The sequence below is a fragment of the Notothenia rossii genome (genome assembly GCF_949606895.1).
Source record: "Notothenia rossii genome assembly, chromosome: 2".
NCBI classification, from domain to species: Eukaryota; Metazoa; Chordata; class Actinopteri; order Perciformes; family Nototheniidae; genus Notothenia; species Notothenia rossii.
This window is the reverse complement of record NC_136904.1, coordinates 35,789,292-35,809,117: the sequence shown is the minus strand read 5'-3', so window position 1 is coordinate 35,809,117 and position 19,826 is coordinate 35,789,292. Positions and strand designations below refer to the sequence as shown.

Below are 19,826 nucleotides of genomic sequence, written 5' to 3'. Positions count from 1 at the left end.
GTTCAAAGACATTTATAGCTTAGTACGCACAATCAACAGCTATTTTCTACAGACAGTAAACTATCCTCTGGAGTGACACCATCAGGAAATGCGGATTGAAGGGGGGGAGGTTAATGCTTGATAGTTTTGCGAAGTTGGTGAATTCTTCTTGAGGATCAGCTAAAAAAGTAGAGAATGTTTGTTTAGCATTTCCTTTAGAAGAGAATTTCACACATATAGGTAGCAAATCCAAGCGGTGTCTTAGAAGGAAGAGGGTTTTGTGCTGTGAGATCCTGTTGAGGTGTGACATCCCTTTCATCTGTGCTCATTGTGTTGAGGTGGGGAGGTCTCGTCCCCTGCCTGCTCTTTCAATCCCTCCTTTATCTCCCCACTGTGTGACGGGGATACACCATAGGCCTACATATTAAGATATATCATTTTCACGCGTAAATATATAAAGGGATGCTTTGAATAAAAGCATGTTAAGAGCTAATCTAATAAGCACTTCACACTCAAGCCTGTTTATTGTTGTGTACAGTATAGATATCCAACATAAGAAGAAGGTGAAAAATAACTAACGTTACATTTTAGTGTGTTGCTCGGATTTAGCTCTTATCACCGGTTTTCTAATTGATTAATGTATGAAGTTCAGGTTAGCTGATGCACACAACAACTTTTAGCTAAAGTACAAGGGTACTTGTTAACAAATACAAAGGGGCTGACGGGAATATTCAACACGAGTCAGGCACCTGGTAAAGATGCCACCTGGTCGCCTCCCTAGGGAGGTGTTCCAGGCACGTCCAGCTGGGAGGAGACCGAGGGGCTGACCCAGGACCAGCTGGAGGGATTATATCTCCACGCTGGCCTGGGAGCGCCTTTGGATCTCAAAATCAGAGCTGGTTGAAGTGGCCATAGGGATTTACTCCAGGTGTAACTAAAATCTTATCAGAGTGTTGTGTTGGGATATAATTGATTTAATTGTGACTGGTCAGAATTCCACTGAGTTACATTGCATTGGGAGATTTGAGTTTTAGATATATTGTTAAAGACATGATGGATGTGTCAATTTAGATTTATTACAAGTCAAAATGTAATTATAGATATCTGTAATCTCCCTCATGGACACATGATGGCACCAGAGGTGTTTCTCCTTGTTTTTAAGGCTGAACATGGAATGTCTACTTGTAATTTGTTTGCTTAAAGACTTAATTTTCATGTTAACCTTCACACAATATTTGACACAAAATCTTCACCAACTTGACAACACATGCACAACATTTAGAAAACATGTCATAGCTTACTTTTTAGGAAACTCTCCAGTGACATTGGCAGCTGGGCTGGCCAACCCAGTTCCTGTTGTCTTGTGTTCTCATTCTCACCTTTGGGCTCTCAGCATACTAATATTGTATTCCTAAATAGACCACATGTGGAATTTCGCTGCCCATTGGTTAAATAATTAATTCAAAATGGACAAAAAAACAACTTTCAATTGTTGATACGCTAAGTCAGTCCAATTAAAAGAATCAAATTCATGTTTTTATTAAGGAAGGCCTTTGAAAATCAAATGGTTATCTTAGTTTTGCATTACTTAAAACTTGATCAGCAGTTTGGTCCATATAACGCTCCGAGCACATCTTCTCAGCTGCTTCAAAAACGTTGGATTTTTTGCCAACCAGTCACAAGTTTTCTGCTCCTTCCTTTAGGCCAGGGCTAAATAAAAATATATCAATGGCTCAGTTATACTTGTGTTGGGTTAACCAGCTGGTGAGTTTGATATCAACATATTACAAAGGTTTGTTATCGCATCCCAGATTCATACTGTCCATCCTATCATTCGGCACATTCATTTTGCTCCTCTGTGGGGACTTAACACTGAAGCCTTTATTTATTTAAGACCCAATGCACTGAGAAAAAAGCGCATCATGGGCTTTAATAATGGGAACAGCAGCAAACAGAGCACATCTTCTCTCTTTTCAAATTGGTGGGAAATAAAGCAGTAATCAAATTTAAAGATATATATTGATTCTGCTATCTTAGGGTTGTTTTTTATTTAATTTAAGAGGGATTGAAGTATGCAAAAATAATAGTCTAGAACTGTGTTCTAATTTTTTTTTTGGGAACAGTGGAACTTGTTTCTTCTCTTTTTCCATATTCCCATAAATGTTTCAGGGGTCAGGCCAGATTAGTTTGTCCCTGTCTTGGGAACCCAATGGTCACTGTGCCGGTCACTGGTTCAACCCCCCGCATGGACCAATAATGTACAAAACACATAAAATATACATTTTGGGGGGGGTGAGATTGGAGCCTCGCAGCGGCAAAACCGTGCCGCGCCACACTAATTGCGCCGCATAAGCGCATAGGTGCAACGCTTTTGCGGCTCAGTTGAGGCTCCCTCCGCCAGGTGAGGCCCCACGCAGTAAAACCTGACTTTAGGGGATTTATAAAGTATGCTATTTTCTCTCCGAGTTTTGCTCAATGTTCACATTGACTGACACGACAAACCATTACTTACACACGGTAATACACGTTTTTATGTACAAAAGTGGTGGGGCACAAAAAACGTATGTCTATATATATAACCTTCTGCAGTGAGGTTCATGGCTGGTGAGGCACTGGCACTGACTCTTCAGGTTTACAAATATTATATTTTGACCTAAATCAAAATATAATATTATTTTCAAAACTTTTTTTGTCGGATGCTTCGATTAATTTTAAACAGACAGTTCGACAAAGGGATACCCAAAAAATATAATTTTATTATTTAAATATTGAATTGTTCTCTCTTAGTAAGATCCTCACTGTAGACACTAATTAGAAGAACACAGACTAAAACAGCAATGCACAGACGAATCAGATTAAACATGATCTTAAAATATATTTAATTTTTTATTTTGTTGTAATCATTCTTTTTAATACTTTCTGCTGACACTAGGTGGGGCTGTGCCTAATGACCAGTTGCCACTGGTAATCACTGGTAATACATAAAAAAAAAAACACATACAGTTGGTTGTGTAGGATGAGCTGGTATGAGTCAAGCACGCGCTGACGTAGCTGCACGCAAACGCGGGTGGGAGGAGCTAAGTCTCGCGCGGCTGTGAGTTTGTCAGTTTCCTAAAAATAGCGGAGATCTTCTGTCTCTGTTTATCTGCGGGAGTGGCTTTGATAAAAAGCAGTATTTACAGAAGGACACAGAGGGGTAAGTCTTCTGCCGTTATGTGTGTAAAGTCTGTTTACTGTCTGTCTGTCTGTCTGCTGTGGACACTCAGAGGGGAGCCACTTCAGATAATGTTCCGAGATTCCTGTCAACACACAGCAACTTGTAGTCCGTTACATTGTTCCTACAAAATAAAAGTAAGTGCTCTGTAAGCTATGGGTTAACATGAGTTAAGTTGAGAAACTTCTTGATGTGTTTTTGTTGAGCTTTTGTGGCTTAACGTCTCATTCCATGTGAGTACAGACTACAGTACGCGTAGCCTATTGTACATGTTGTTGTGATAAACCGTGATGGAGCTTCATAAAACTTTTATTCACTCTGCAACGCTGTGCAAACCACTAGCTGTTTTTAGCCGGGAAGCTACTTTCTCTATTGTGTTCCTGGGATACTCCTGTGTCTTAATGTAATGGAACCTGCTGTTTCAGAAAGTGTGGTGTATAGATAATATGTTCTAAATGGTTTACTAGTGGGGCTGCTATTAGTAGGATCAACAGCTAAAACTAACAAAAGTTCATAGCAATTCAGAAACACCGTCATACTGGAAGTCCCTACTACAGTACAGGAATGCTATAGTACCATTACACTGACTCTTAATAATAAATACACGAAGGTAATTGGTCTTAGCTGTCAAAAAACAAAACGTTTATCTCACACAGCACAACAAAGAGTTCTGCACTATTTCAATCTAAGAGTTTTAGTCCAAAATGCTGTCAGTATAGTAAGCCTACCTAAAAAAATACCAAACGTAGTATATTCCCTAAAAAAAGACTTGTCAGTTGTTTGGTCTCATGTCGTTTTGTTTTAGAAAAGAAGAAACAAATGATTCAGTTATCGGATTTTTAAAGTATAACTTCAATTTTTTCAAGTCTATCCTCATACAAAAGTAACATTTGTACTTTGAAGGGATAATCAGGAGATCACTATTTATTTGTTTTGTTCATAGGCTACTGGCTAAAAAGGGATCCCTTCATGAAGCGATGTCAGTGTAAAATGACATGCATTGGTTCACGCTAACTTTACACTTCAGCGCTCAAAGAATGGATCTCTTTTGTTGCTAATATTGACAATAGGACCAATTACACAATCCAATATTGTTTGCAAGTGCATATCAGCATGTGAGTATTGTCTTAAGACAGCATTGAAAATAGGCCTTAATGTCTCTCCCCCTTTGCCACAGGTTTAAAGATTTTTAAACTCAAAACAAGTTGCATTAATGCTGTCTGTGTGGTTTCTATGAGAATTGAGACAATTCAAGACTAAGAAGGGAAGTGGTACTCTTTCGTCAGTACATTTAAAACAAAAATGTCTTAAGTCTGGAAGGTAAGATTACAGAAATACAGCATCAAAACATGATGATATTTTATATTTGTGTTCTGTATGGTTTCCAATTGTAAAAAAACATAGAATTTGACATGACACATGTTGAATTTGTGATGTGACATTACCAGATTTGGGAACAATGACCAAGCGTGGCTGACAGGAAAACATGACATTACATTACATGTCATTTGTTAGACGCTTTTATCCAAAGCGGCTTACATACTCAATACTGTGGACAATCCCCACAGGAGCAATTTGGGGTGAAGTGTGTTGCCCAGGAACACAACGACATGCTGACTGCAGTGGGGTTTGAATCTGCACCACACACCTCCCAAAACACATCTTTAAGATAAAAAATATTTCTGAATCTTCTCACAAGACTTTTTGGAGTCTCTGTATATATTCCTAAATCTCCCACATTTTATTGGGAGCTTTTTGGAGCAGTGGAGGGAGCGGAACATTATTGACCAGTTTCAGTTGTTGCTTTACAGATGTTTTCTCATAAAGCAATTTAGCCAACTCATTAAGAAAGGTGATGAGCATTGGGCCCGGAACATAAGCAGAGGTTTCTATGCACTTTGTGCCTCAAGACAAATATAGTTTCAGCATATCTGAATGTTGTTCTCCAGTATAATTCAATAAATAAATTGATTTGCCCCTGATCTGTATTTACAGTTAGTGTGAAGACGGTTTCACTCGCTCTCCTAACCTGGCAGGGCCTGGGGGATTCTCCAAAAGTCTCTGCTAGTTTGGAATGAAATGGCTTTATTTATTCAACAGGATCACTTCCTTTTCTCTCTTGAATCTTCCTCTGGGACTTTTTTGTTCAGTCAGTAGCCATTTCATCAGGTTTCTGAAATGTCCTACATTTGGTTTTATTATTCGAAGAGGACGCAGTTATGTTTAAAAGAGAAGTTTTTTTTTAGTATGTAACAGTAAGCCTGTAAATCCAACTCCAGGTTAAAAGGAAATAACTTCAAAAGGTTATTTAGTAGGGGTGTAACGGTTCACAAACATTTCGGTTCGGTACGTACCTCGGTTTTTAGGTCACGGTTCGGTTCAGTACGTTTTCGCTACAGCAGAAAAAATTATCACAAAACATAAAATATATATATATTTTTTATTACTATTATTAAACTGTGAATAATGTATGCACTCAAATAAATACAAAATATAATACAAATAAACATTAAGGTGCAGCATTTCGATGAACTGAAATAATCTGTATTTGAAATTTACTGTACTTGTACTCACAAAACATAAACTATTTTTGGGTTTTTAATTATTATTAAACTGTGAATATTCACTCAAATAAATACAAAATATAATAAAACAAACATTAAGGTGCAGCATTTCGATGAACTGCAATAATCTGTATTTGAACTGTACTGTACTAGTACCTAAGCAGCCAGTTTGACATTATGACTTGCTTGTCATTGTATTTTCATGTTTTTTTTAAAGAAAAATGAACTTGTCCACATTGCTTGCCGAAAGGGCAGATCTGCTGGCACTAACAATGTCTCCTGCTGTGGAGAACACCCTCTCGCTAGGGACAGAGGTAGCAGATACAGCCAGGTAGTGCTTTGCTAACATGGCAACATAAGGATATTTGGCGTTTGTAATAGCTTTGGCTCGGTCTAAACTTTTTGCGAGTGGTAGAGGCTTAAATGCTAGTGAGAGTTGGGTTTGCACTTCAATCTTTTTTCTTTTGGTACCGGTGATATTCACGTTCGGGTGATGCCTTTTCAAATGAGTATGCAAGTTTGATGCATTGCCAGCCGTAACCAATTTTAGTTGAACAATGCCGACAAACAGCTTTGGTTCGGTCCACCTGTCTTTGTCCGTCATCCTTGTACGTAACTGCGAAACCAAAATGTTCCCAAACCGGAAACTTCAATGATGCTGGAGGATTTTAGAGCTCAACTTTATCTGCGTTCACCATTTCGACAGTTCTCAAATTACTGACTACATTTGAACGCATCCCTGTGACCAGCTCTCATAGTATGCCTCTCGTCCAATGAAATGACTATGATGCGTTGAACCCAATGTGAGCAAATTACTCTGAATGCTGAGACGCAGCACCTGAGATTACTTCCAAAAAGTTGTTCACGTTCTCAATTTTTTCACACGTGTACCGAACCGAAGGGCCCGTAGCGTACCGAATAATTTCGGTACGTGTACCGTTACACCCCTAGGCATGTTTTTGTAATAGTCTAGAAACTCTATGCTATAACTTTGGAACCAGGAGAGACAGAAATACATTGGCTGAAAAGCGTCTTGTCAACAGGCGCAGAAAGGTCCTGCTCTGGGTTCAGGCCTCTTTGGCTCTTCACTGCCCGGTCCTTGCTCTTTGTTTTCATATTTCATTAGCGGGGGTAGCGGCATGGAGCATCACCTTCAATTATCCTGCCTGTCAGTGGACTGACAGCGGCTGTCTGCTGGCTTTAGTGATTACAGGCTTCAGGGGACAGGTAATCAGGTCATGGTTACACTGTCAGCCTGCTGAGACCACAGGGAGCATATGGGAGAACTCTCACATCTACACTCAGTTATCTCCCACTTAGATATCCTGGATGCTGTCAAGTCTGAAGCAGATATACTTTCATTTTGGTTTGGTGTTTATATTTTTCTTTGTTTACAGTTTTGTTCAGTTATCATTTGAATGGCATTAAGGATCGTAGGTTTCTATATTGAAAAGCGGGTCTTTTTTTTTCACGACACTGTGTCTCAGGGCTTCTTAATATTAAAAAAACTATGAATGTGTCATAACCTCCTAACGGGAAGAAACTCAGCTAACCGATGATAGGAACCATTTTTACCGAAACAAAAACACAAGTCTCACAAGAAGGTTCTAAATGACCCCTGGGCGAAAACATGCTAATGAAGAGCACAGAACTCTAGCTATACCGATCGATATACTTATTGGATCTGCACAAACAAGCTTCGATAACATCCTGAGATTCCACAGATTATAGAAATATATAAGTATCATCACTGAGCGATTAGATCTTGCGACAGGGGAAGCAAATACAGACAACACACGACGTAGCTTTAGGTAGCAAAATACGGAGATATGCTCACCTTTAGCTGTTATTCTGATCAAAAGTCTTTTTCAATGGCAATAAAACGAGAAAAACGCGGTTGAAGGTTAATCCAATGTGTCTGTCACTTTGAAAAAATTATTGATAATCCATAATTCCATTTTTATGCAAAAATGGGAGAATAAATATTAGCTGCTAATGGTAGCCACCAGAGGTTAGCGCAGCTTCCGGTTTTGCTACGCGTCAGTCTCACGCCTTATTTGGTAACGTGTGTGTGTATGTGGAACTTTCCCTCGATTCTATTGGCTCTAGTGGTTAGAAAGACATGTCAATCATCAAAATCGACCAAGGTGGGCCAGAGATCAAATCCACCCAAATGACCCCAGAAGTGTTTTTTTTGGTGCTAAATCTCTCTAAAAAGGTCAAATTTTACTTGTTTTGCATCAATCTTGATACAGGGTACTTATTATATGTTATAGTTTGGATTCCTAAAGCTTTTAGTCTACCATCCCATCATTCAAGGGTGGTTTTCACTATAAGTAATGTGTTTTTTTTGGACGGACACAACAATTACATTTGTTTTACTATGTTCAATCTGAATTTACTTTAAAATAAAAATAAATCTATATTTATTCTGACTTTTCTACATCCAACTCACAGGTTTATCATTGCTTTGAGAAAAAAGATTATTAATTTCCCCCCTTTTAGAAGTGAAGTTATGGTAATTTGTTCTGGGAATGTCATTTTCGAGCCTGAGACCAGGAAAACAGGCTCAGGGTTTAGGGACTGCCTGGGACCCAAAGCTTGCGATTTTGCACTTTTTTCCATATCCTAGGCCAGTAATGAAAAATATGACATCCATCTTTGTACTTACCATTTGGATCTGTTGTAAACCATATTCTAAAGATACTGATACTAATGTAGTTTTTGAAGACAACATAAAAAATGTAGCCAAAATGCGGGATTTATATATTTATATTTATTTTGTTTTAAGAAGCGAGACTTGTTTTTGCCCATAATCCAAAATCCAAACAGAAAGCTCTTATCTGCTTTGATAAGCAGTGACCCTCTGTGTCTGGTGGAGACCAAAGTGAGCTAAAAAGAGAATATTGGACTTACATCAGGTGGCCAGAACAGGACTTCCATGTAAAGAAGAAACTGTTTGCTAACACGTTAGCCAAATCATCGGAAAATGTACAAGTAGAAAAGTGACCAAAAATGTGCAAACATTTATTGCAGTTTATAAAAAAGATATTAAGATCTGTCACCAATATGTTCCAAAGCACCATAAAAGCCTTCATGCATTTCAGTTACTGAAGGATGCATGAAGTCCGGTCTATGTCCTACTTTCATGTATGGATAATATGGCTATTCCAGATAATAAGGTCCTCCTTGGGATGATACCAATCCAGAACATCTTGTGTTTTAAGTAAGTTAATGTGTTTTTAACTTTTGCGTTAGGTACCGTCTTGTGCATAATGGGTCTACTGTATGCATGCGCAGAAGGTTCTGATTACTACAAATCGGATTAAGATGTAGGTCTCTAAAGAAACATAACATTTATCATTCTTCAACATTTAGGTCAGCATTTTCACCTGACATTTCACAGTCATCTCTACATTAGTTAAAACAGGAAGCTTTCAAAACAAAACATTGTCAAGATGGTGAGCATGTAGATAACAAAGTAGATATATTTTTTAAACCTGGCATTAAGAGACATTTATACTGTATGCCAAATGAAACCTCCAAACACTGATACCATACCTTCCAGTGGTTGGCTCTGGCTGGATTTCATATATCAGTTCATAATGTCAATCGTTCACGTTGCTGTGCCCTAATGTCATCTGGCTGGAGACGTTTCTGGAACCCTGCCTAAGTAATCCAAAGCACTTGGTCTTCATGCTCAAACAATGCACTTTCAAGAGTATATGTTATGCATACAATTCTCTTTCTGGGGTGTGTCAGTCACTTCAGTTATTTGGCATTATGGATACTTAGGTATTTAGTGAGCTCACATAAGGTTATTGAGTTTATTATAGGGGCCAGATATCTGAATATTTGTCTTTGTAGTGTAGACTTCAGTATCTTATAGGGGTGTAACGGTTCACAAACATTTCGGTTCAGTACGTACCTCGGTTTTTAGGTAACGGTTCGGTACGTTTTAGGTACAGCAGAAAAAATTATCACAAAACATCAAATATATATATATATATATTTTTTTAGTATTATTAAACTGTGAATAATGTATTCACTCAAATAAATACAAAATATAATAAAATAAACATTAAGGTGCAGCATTTCGATGAACTGAAATAATCTGTATTTGAACTGTACTGTACTAGTACCTAAGCAGCCAGTTTGACATTAGGACTTGCTTGTCATTGTATTTTCATGTTTTTTAAAAGAAAGATGAACTTGTCCACATTGCTTGCCGAAAGGGCAGATCTGCTGGCACTAACAATGTCTCCTGCTGTGGAGAACACCCTCTCGCTAGGGACAGAGGTAGCAGATACAGCCAGGTAGCGCTTTGCTAACATGGCAACATAAGGATATTTGGCGTTTGTAATAGCTTTGGCTCGGTCTAAACTTTTTGCAAGTGGTGGAGGCTTAAATGCTAGTGGGAGTTGGGTTTGCACTTCAATCTTTTTTCTTTTGGTACCGGTGATATTCACGTTCGGGTGATGCCTTTTCAAATGAGTATGCAAGTTTGATGTATTGCTGTGATAATCGCGATATGCGCATGCGCGATATTCACATCGCAGGACGTGCAATTTAAAAAAATGTTTTATTATTATAATTTTATTTTTTATAACTTGCCATATTAAGTAGGCAAATTAACTCAAACACGTCATGTTACAATTATGTTGCTGCTTTCTACCAAAGGAAAACTTGCGCGGCTCTCTTGCAACAACTTTTTCAAATCTGTAATCAAAGAGGTCCGCAACAACGCTATCGACCAATCAGATTGCTTGATTTGACTTGTCAGTTTTATAAATATATTTAAATTTCTTCCGTTACGAAACAAACTTACAAAGCATAAAATGGAAACATTTAAGATTAACTTCGACCTCCGGGGGGGGGTCTTACTATAGTATTGAGGAGTGGATTGAGCAAGTTGAATGTCGCGTCGGGCCGAACCACGCCCCTTAGCTGTGATATAATGAGCATATACCACGGCCTGTCGTGAGCTATTGCTTAAACATATCATTGACTGGATATATAGTTGGTGATAAAGATGACACAAAGCTGATGATTTCCTACGAGAGATCAAATATCACGTTTGAAATACATTTACATAAATGGACATGAAGCTGTAACCGGTAACATGACAGTCTTTTACCACTTGAGTGGTAGTGAGGCAGTGAGGCTCCTTGTGCGGCTCTATGGACTCCATGTGTTCCCAGTGGTATTTTCTTTCCCCCCTGGTTTCCCTAATGATAGAATATTTGGGGCCTTGTGGTAAACAGAAATAGCAACACTTCTGAAGGACAGGCTTCTCTTTTTGCACCGCACGTCGAAGAAATAGACGCTGCAGTGTGTGTGTGTGTGTGTGTGTGTGTGTGTGTGTGTGTGTGTGTGTGTGTGTGTGTGTGTGTGTGTGTGTGTGTGTGTGTGTGTGTGTGTGTGTGTGTGTGTGTGTGTGTGTGTGTGTGTGTGTGTGTGTGTGTGTGTGTGTGTGTGTGTGTGTGTGTGTGTGTGTGTGTGTGTGTGTGTGTGAGATCAAGAGGCTATTTTGAGTCGCCCGTGACCGACTGACTGGCTCAAGTTCTTTCTAGTCATTTATTTAACATGGCCAGTTTTAGGCAGCCCGAGCTGATGCAGGCTGCTCCTGTGTGGACCGAGGAATTTCTTATCCCCTTTGATTAACTGTGACCATGTCTGGCTGAACCAATAACATGCTGAATCACGCACGGCACAGAAGACGACATGTTTGGATGACTCTGTTTCGCTGTGGAGGCATGTTGTGTGTACCTGTCTGTGCTAATGCTAATATCCAGACCTCTATGATCCAGACTGATGTGATTATGGAACAGCACAGGCTCATATCAACTACTGTCAACTGCACTTAAGTCTGGGAGTTTTTTTCCATTCTTTTCTTTTCTTTTCTTATATTTGTTTTGGAAAATATATTCTTGTGTTTTCTCAAATCACATCCAGACATACGGCTTCATTCATTACAGCTGGTCTACAGTTCTCTGCAAACTGATTTTTGGAGACAAGCTGTCTGCTCTGCATGGGAGAAGGGTGCTCTCATTTAAACTCCAGAATAACAGAACTTGGGCAAACATTTCCATCTTTACCTATTCAAACTGATTACTAAAATGTTTGCGACTTCAATGTATATTCAAAATGTCACCCACCACATGAGATACATGAGCCCTCAGGGCTCAACGCTAAGTTTTAAAAGTGGTTGCCAGGCTGGCAACCAGGCATCAGCTTTTGGTTGCCAAAAATGGGGCGAAGCCTGCGAGCTAGTTTAGGCAGTCAACTCAAGCACTTATGCTGCATTCATACATAACGCCCCTTGCCACTCTGCAACCAACCAAACAGAGTCTCCTTAATATGCCGCTCTATTTAACCTGCCAGATCTCTCTCCATGCATTGCTTGCTGCTGCTATTGCCGCAGCTACCTCTACGTCGCTGCTGCTTGCCTGCTGCCACTGCTGCGTTCACTTGCTATTGCTACGTTCATGTTGCTGCTGCTTGCCTGCCGGTGCTGTCCTTGCAAATGTCTACTGCAATCTCCGACTCTGGAACCGAATCATCATACGCAAGAATCCGTAAGAAATGCCTCATTCCCGAAACACAGGCTAGCTCAGGGCATGGTTCAGACGTCGCTGGAACGAGCCACAGCTCCCGCACGACCCACATTCAGGTGTCCCTTCCGTCCTCATTGGGAGTAGCTTGTAATACCCTTGTGCCAGAGGAAGTCCCGAGTTCTACGCCAGCTCCGGTAACAACCCCTCTCTTGTGTGTCAGCTAAGAGTCGCACTGTCTCTCTGTCGGCGGGTATTTAAACACCAAAAAGGCAGGAGCAAGCCTACTCCGGCATTCCCAAAATACCTGCCATCCTGTCCTACCTTCTCGAAGTAAAATCAGCACTTGAAGCCTTTAATTCCACGATATATTCCCGTGAACAAACTCGATTTCCTCTGCCTGCAATGTAAACAAATGTTTCTACTTCCGCGTTCAACCACGTTGTGCCGCTGACGTCACACCCCCGAGGATTCTGGGAATTGGAGTCCCAGATCCAGCCACGAGTTCTAGCTTCCTGACCCCTGCAGCAGCAATTTCTCTGGAATCGCATCTTGGCAGGTTATATAATACTATTATGCATAAGCAATGTTTTTTTATGGAAATATTTGGCCTGTAGTAAGTCATGTTTGAGGCAATAATACAGAAGTTGTAAGTGTATAAGTATTTATACTTCTATAAATCAATTAAATACAAAATGGAAATTAATTAATAATTTCCGTTACGTGAATATGAAGCGGAGCACGATACATTTTTGACCATCATTTTAGACTTCAATCTCTCCTACAGTGTCTCTTCTATGAATACCATGATAATTATCTGCCAAGTGGCCATGTACATTTAATCACCTACCAAAGAAGAGTTTCCTCACAGGAATTAAGCGCTACCTGCAATATCTGCCCCTCGCTGGGTGTGCCTCAGGAGGCTTCATGCTGCAAATCGTTTCCAAGCTCTTTCTAATCACAGATTTTCGTCAAATGACCTTATCACAGGCTTAAATCAAGGTTTCTTAGCAGGTTATGCTGGCTCCCAGGGACCCATGGCTGTCGAAACCCGCACTCAAGACTGAAGTTTGCACTGAAGGAGCCAGGAGTATTACACGTGCTGCTATTTAAACGTTTAAAAACATGACAGGCCCCTAGCCTAGTGCTAGGAGGAATTATTCTAGCAACGTTTCTTTATTGAGCCGTTAGTTCCTCACGATTATTCTGTCAAGAGTATTAATAACTACTAAAGGTTTTTCCCGTTTCTATGCTCTCTAGATGACATGGCAGGGAAAGCGGACATCCCATATGCCTTCTGTGGCATATATATTTTAAGGTTTTACAATCAAATGTGCATTTGGTTGCCATAGTAGCCCACGTTTCTTGACACCTCATCAGAAGCATTATGCTGGATTCTCTACAATACCAGCAAGCACCACTTGGTGTCCATCTTTTAACCATTTCCTAGTTGTTAACTTTCCCAGATAAATTTCTCAACAGCTAGGCCTACCTCTTTCAGAACAGGAACTGGAAACCCTTCCGGCCCGTCTACACTACAGGCATGAAAAAATCTTGGAGCTGGGCGTGTCTGAAGCTTGGCGATTTTTTGCAAGCAACCAATCACATGAATCTCCCGCCCCCGACATACAAAGCAATAGCAATGTTAAAACGAAGTAAACTGGATATAAACTCTCCAAACAGGCGAAAAAACGACCAGTTTCACCCACTGTTTCTGCCACCTCCCTCCATGCCTGCTTCCTCCGGTTTGTATCCCGGTAAATAGTTCCGGTCGTAAAGAACCTGGTGATTTGCTACCGTCATATCTCGTTTGGAATATGAGGAAATGAACTGCGGTCTGGCTCTCCCAGCTTGCACGCGGTTTGATTGGCTGCGCTTGCACTGGCGGGATTTGCATAAACGGGATTTCATTGGCTGATGCCAAGCATCGAGCCTCAAAAGTTGAACATTGTTCAACTTTGAACATTGAACATTGTTCAACTTTTGATGCCGATAGATGCTCGTGATGCTTGCAAAGCCATGCCATGCTCCCCACAATGCAGTTCGGCGAAGATTCAAAATCTTCTACGTCACCCCATTCAAGTGAATGGGCGAAGCGTTGAAAGCATTTTTTGATGCCTGTAGTGTAGACGTACCGTTCCACACGTCTAGAATTATCGGTATCATTCTCGATAGTGCTGATGCAAGCTTCACTGCCACCAGACAAGCTGTCCCGCATCAGAACAGCCTTAATTACAATTCATGTTATTTATTTAGCGCCTTTCCAAATGTTCAAAGTGCTCTCCGTTATACTACATATTAGACTTGTAATACATTCAATACCGATTACTGCCTTCAAATATGGTCTTGGGTCGCGTGCTAGTAAACTCTGGAGAGGTTCATTGCTGGTATGAAGTAGTCCGCATCAAACATGGGAAACAACTATTTGCGCGTCATCGCTTGTTTTGCTATCTATGCTGTGTGCAACATCCAGTAACCTATAGGGTCATGCATTCATTCTGGTGACTGCTTACCTCACTGGTCCCCTGTGTACAGAGAAGGCAGTGGTACAATCTCATCACAGCCACCTGTCATTGGTGAAACCTCCTCATTGCATAACGTCTCATTATGTGTTATAATGTTTTTAATGTACGTTGTCTGATTTATAATCCTATGCGCCGGCCGCAGAGTCTGTTGATGCACTCTCCAGATTAACAGCAGCATGAAAATAACCTGCCAATGCTCCATGATGCAGGCTACTGTAGAAATTGCTGGGATCTGCATTTTATCCGCTTAATGTCACGCCAATTTTGAAAAAGCATCTCCGTACAATGACTTTAGTTTACAGTTTATATTCTGTTTGAGGTTGCCTGGGTAATGCAAACCCAACCTTCTGCAAATGAACGATGTAATACACTTGCGTCTGGTGTAAAGACGCGGACTATTCTGCATGAATGCAACCTTAGAGATGGTTATTGCTCAGATCTTTGGCCCTTAGCCCCTCGGCTTGGGGGTTAGTTATTCGATCATCACTCATCGTGCTATGTACAGGACTGTCTCAGAAAATTAGAATATTGTGATAAAGTTCTTTATTTTCTGTAATGCAATTTAAAAAAACAAAAATGTCATACATTCTGGATTCATTACAAATCAACTGAAATATTGCAAGCCTTTTATTATTTTAATATTGCTGATTATGGCATACAGCTTAAGAAAACTCAAAAATCCTATCTCAAAAAATTAGAATAGTTCCTTAGACCAAGTAAAAAAAAAAGATTTATAACAGCAAAACACAATCAAACATTTGAAAATGTCCATTAATGCACTCAGTACTTGGTTGGGAATCCTTTTGCACGGATTACTGCATCAATGCGGCGTGGCATGGAGGCAATCAGCCTGTGGCATTGCTGAGGTGTTATGGATGCCCAGGATGCTTCAATAGCGGCCTTTAGCTCATTAGCATTGTTGGGTCTGGTGTCTTTCAGCTTCTTCTTCACAATACCCCACATATTCTCTATGGGGTTCAGGTCAGGGGAATTTGCAGGCCAATCGAGGACAGTAATGCCATGGTCAGTACACCAGTTACTGGTGGTTTTGGCACTGTGGGCAGGTGCCAGATCATGCTGGAAAATGAATTCCTCATCTCCATAGAGCTTTTCAGCAGACGGAAGCATGTAGTGCTCTAAAATCTCTTGGTACACAGCTGCATTTACTCTGGGCTTGATGAAACACAGTGGACCAACACCAGCAGCTGACATGGCTCCCCAAACCATCGCTGACTGTGGGAACTTCACACTGGATTTCAAGCAACTTGGATTTTGCTCCTCTCCAGCCTTTCTCCAGACTCTGGCGCCTTGACTTCCAAATGAAATACAAAACTTGCTTTCGTCTGAAAAGAGGACTTTGGACCACTGTGCAACTGTCCAGTGCTTCTTTTCCTTAGCCCAAGTCAGACGCCTCTTCCGTTGTCTTGAGTTCAGAAGTGGCTTGACCATGGGAATACGGCTATTGTAGCCCATTTCCCGGACACGTCTGTGAACAGTGACTTTTGATACCTGGACTCCAGCTTCAGTCCACTGTCTTTGAAGCTCCCCCAAATTCTGGAAGCGACTCTTCTTCACAATGCTGTTAAGGCTGCGGTCATCTCTCTTGGTTGTGCAGCGTTTCCTGCCACATTTCCCCCTTCCAACAGACTTTTTGTGGATGTACTTTGAAACTGCACTCTGTGAACAGCTTGCTCTTTGAGAAATTTCTTTTTGTGTTTTACCCTCCTGATGGAGGGTGTCAATGACGGTCCTCTGGACAGCAGTCAGATCAGCAGTCTTCCCCATACTTGTGATTTAGTTTACTGAACCAAGCTGAGTGTTTTTCAAGGCTCAGGAAACCCTTGCAGGTGTTTCGAGTTAATTCGACGATTCAAGTGATTCGTTGAACACCCTACTAGTATACTTTTTCATGATATTCTAATATTTAGAGATAGGATATTTGAGTTTTCTTAAGCTGTATGCCATAATCAGCAATATTAAAATAATAAAAGGCTTGCAATATTTCAGTTGATTTGTAATGAATCCAGAATGTATGACATTTTTGTTTTTTTAATTGCATTACAGAAAATAAAGAACTTTATCACAATATTCTAATTTTCTGAGACAGTCCTGTATATCTATGGAGTGATGATTACCGAGCCTAGTCGCCGAACTTAACTATATGCCGCTTCTAATAAACATGTTAAAGAAACACGTGAGTTGTCTGACTGAACTGAAAATAAGGTTGCCATTTTTAGTCACCTTGTATTTTAAATAATTAAGATACCATACATTTATACATTAACTTAATAATGAACATGTGGCACCAAATAATGTTCAAATGATTTACAATAAGTGATTAAAACAATTAATTGAAACTTAAGTGGTAGTAAACTTGTCCACCCTCACTTGCTGGTATACTAAATACCAGTAGTGCGGTTGTTCTTCACAGATCCCTCACAAATGAATTGAGCAAGTCACTAGTTTCTTGGTCATCCGTTGTCGCCCTTTCAAATTTGTGTTGTCTTGACCTTTGTGCTGACCCCCACCATAGATCCATTGGCCCTTCAGCATTGAAGTCTTGGATTGGCCAGAATAATACATTTCTAATGTTAAATCAATGAAAACCATTCACAGTTAAGAATTAGATATTCATTATTAATGCTGTAAATTACCTTTTTAATATGTTTAACTATATTTAAAATGTGTTTTTATAGAAGTGATTTATATTTGTATGCCAATATTTTCCTATGGTAAAGTTTCGTTTTACACTTTTATTTTGGTAGTAATAAGATCGAGACTCTTATTTTGAAGGAACTTTTACCGGAAGTGAATGGACAACATTCCTCTTTGCTTTTCGTTCGGGTTTTCCCTTATGCTTTATCAGTTGAATATCTTTGAACATTCGTTTGAGAAGTTGAGGTGTTGGCCGAACTTTTTACCCCACAGTCAAACAACTTAATTTGCTTCACCATTTTTTTGTCGAACAAACGCACCGAGCACACGAGTAAACGTGCATCGCTTTCTGGCTCCGTAATCACACCAATGCAGCAACTTAAGTATCAGTTTCCGACTGGTCACAACAATAATTAAGTATCACTCTTACTGCCCGTCCACACAGCAGCTTAAAAAAATCTTCCAACGCTTCTCTGCCCATTCACTTTGAATGGGGTGACGTCACTTTGCCTCGCTTTTCGCCAAACTGCATTGTGGGGAAGCAAAGCGAAGATTTCCAGGATTTTCAGGATTCAAAAGTTGAGCAATGTTCAACTTTTGAAGCTGAGATGGAAGCGTCAGCCAATCAAATCCCGTTTATGCAAATCTGACAGTACAAGCGCTAGCCAATCAAACCACGTGTAAGCTGGGAGAGCAGACCGCAGTTCATTTCCTCACATTCCAAACGAGAAATTACGGTAGCAAATCACCCGGTTCTTTACGACCAGTAACTATTTACCGGGATACAAACCGGAGGAACCAGGCATGGAGGGAGGGGATTCAAAAAAATAACTCTTTGAATGAACGTAATTAAATCATGGACAATATTTCCACATGATTAAATCACTTTCTTTCAAGATTAAGCAATTTGATTGGTCCAACTTAATTTATTTGGGTTGGTTCAACGTAATCTATTAGGATTGATACTACTTATTTATAAGGTTTGTTACCAACTTAATTTACCTGGGTTGGGTCAACATAATTGCTTAAAGCTGAAAGAAAGCCATTTCATCATGTGGAAATACTGTCCATGATTTAATCAAGTTAATTCAAAGAATAACTTTTGAGTGTTTACACATTTAAAACGTTTAGAGTGAACAGCAACAGAAACAGAATTTCAACAGTCTACAGTCTAGTGAGCTTCAAGGGTGGAAACATAACACAAACGCGAGATGTTGAAATAAAATTGTATTTCACAAAATAGGCAAAGAGAAACAATGCTTTACTGGCAGATGCTTGAAAAAATAAAGTAATAAAGTTTCTTCCCGAATATTATATGAAATATAATGCGAGGATGCATTCGCGTCTCACGTCAATGCTGTCAGTCTAAGTATGCAGATTAGAGAACATGCAATAAAAAAAGCCCATTAAGAACACCATCTCAACCAACAAGCAGACTGGGTTTCACTGTTATTAAATATAACAGTGAATATATATTTCACAAAATAGGCAAAGATAAAAAATGCTTTACACTGACAGATGCTTGAAAAAACACAGTTTCTTCCCAAATATTAAAATGTTTCAACTTTAGGGTGAACAGTATAACAAACTTGAGTTTCAACAGTAGACCGAATAAGGCAACATTGTAACATCTGCCTCCTCGCACAGCCCTCTGCTCAGTGAGGTCCACGTAACCATGCTACAGCCAACTTTGAATGCTTACTTTTATACTTCTTGCATATAATCAACATTTCTGTAAAAGAGGTGAGTCACCGAATCTCTGATGGCTGTGTGTTTGGAACATGAGGCGATCCCAAACAGTGACATTAGGCACGGGAAAGCAATGTTTTGAGGACTTGTACTTTTGTGGATAGTCTGTTTCCATCTAGCTCCATCATTATTTTCTGCAGTGCTTCAAATTTAAACTTCAGCTCTGGAGGGTAGCTCAAGTTTAGAGCATACACGAGAGCAAACATCATCGCCACCGCAAAAGATATGTTTCCCAACTCATCTTCGACCCCCTCCAGAATGATCCCAACGTTCTCGGGGTCCTCCCCAGGCTCTGCACTTTCGTGTCGAATGACAAATATTCCAAAGACCGTCTCTGCCATTGCCGTTTGACTGCTGTTGTTGATGTTCTAAAAAAACAAATAAGAAGGAGAGTGCTTTTCACTGATGTGCATTACATCCCATTTCTATAATGTGTCATATTGAGCTTTATGTAGTTTGTGTTTTCCAAATTGAAAAAAAAGAAAGAACAAAAAACACTGTTTCCAAAAAGCATTAACACATCCAAAATCATCAAAATGTAAAGGCAACATTTCCCTAAGGGTTAGTTTTAGAGGAAACACAATCC

General features: G+C 39.9%; 1 protein-coding gene across 4 annotated transcripts in view; it reads left to right on the top strand.

The window, feature by feature from the left end:
• Positions 1-3,035: 3,035 nt before the first annotated feature.
• Positions 3,036-19,826, top strand: part of LOC307029986 (myocyte-specific enhancer factor 2A-like) — a 64,989-nt gene continuing 48,198 nt past the window's right edge. For 2 of the 4 annotated variants that reach the window (XM_079666208.1, XM_079666205.1), the window contains exon 1: positions 3,036-3,175. The gene's annotated coding sequence lies outside the window, so the exon portion shown is untranslated. Of the gene's footprint in view, positions 3,176-3,199; positions 3,331-19,826 lie in introns of those variants that run through there. The other 2 variants (XM_079666206.1, XM_079666207.1) reach the window with 2 other exon arrangements.